General features: G+C 61.8%; 1 protein-coding gene across 1 annotated transcript in view; it reads right to left on the minus strand.

Moving 5' to 3' along the window:
* RSPO3 (R-spondin 3) overlaps positions 1 to 833 on the minus strand; it is a gene marked incomplete at its 3' end in the record, with an annotated part of 37,574 nt that overhangs the window by 35,547 nt on the left and 1,194 nt on the right. The gene's annotated exons all lie outside the window — the stretch shown is intronic.

The following is an 833-nucleotide window of genomic DNA, read 5'->3' on the forward strand; positions in this document are numbered from 1 at the left end:
GAGGACAGCAGAGGTCGCCGGCGGCCCGGCTCTGGCCCCGCCGCGGAGCGCACCAGGTGCCGGAGCAAGGACGGGCGGAGAGGGGGCCCCTACCCCTACGGAGTGTGTAAGGAGGTCCTGCTCCTCTACCCGTACTCTGCCCCCGACCTGGGGCTCAATCCCTCCATCCGCGTCCTTGGGGGTAACCTCACGGAAGATAGGGGGTAGGTGAGTAGGGCACAGCCGCAGCTTGTGGGCCCGCAGCTGCCAGGGGTTAAAGGAGTGGGTGGGAAGGGATGGAGGCTGCGGAGCCCTCCCTTGCCAAGGATAATAAATCGGATGCCCTGACATGTTTTACTTAGCCCTTAGTGCTCCCTCGCTGCGCGGCTGTGGTGATGGGAGGGCTGGAGCCCCGGTCTCTCTCATCCTCGGCTCCGCTTTAAGGGCACTTTAGGTGAATCAAACCTTGTGTGCGGGAGGTAAGCCATACAAAGGAAGCTTTCAGGGGCCAGCCATGCCAAGCAGGAGAAGGGAGCGAGGGCTGAGCAAAAAAGTAAAAATTAAAATAATAGTAATCCCCCATCTCCTCCCTGAGGAAGTAACTCAGATACTTTTTGCTGATTAAATGCAGGCTGCCGTGTTTTATGACATTTACCCGGTATCTGCAGCTGTCAGGGAAAGAAGACAGGCACGGGCAGCCCCCCCCCCTCCGCGGGAGGGGCGCCGAAAAAGCGCCCTCCCCAGAAACGGCGACTGGTGCGATGCAGGCGGGGTGGTCCGGCCGGATCTGGGGAGCACGTCCCGGTGCCCCCCACTGCCGCATGCCGTCGGCGGCTCCTTGCGAGGCCCTGCCA

Source organism: Mesitornis unicolor, unplaced genomic scaffold (genome assembly GCF_000695765.1).
Source record: "Mesitornis unicolor isolate BGI_N332 unplaced genomic scaffold, ASM69576v1 scaffold30920, whole genome shotgun sequence".
In the NCBI taxonomy this organism is placed as follows: domain Eukaryota; kingdom Metazoa; phylum Chordata; class Aves; order Mesitornithiformes; family Mesitornithidae; genus Mesitornis; species Mesitornis unicolor.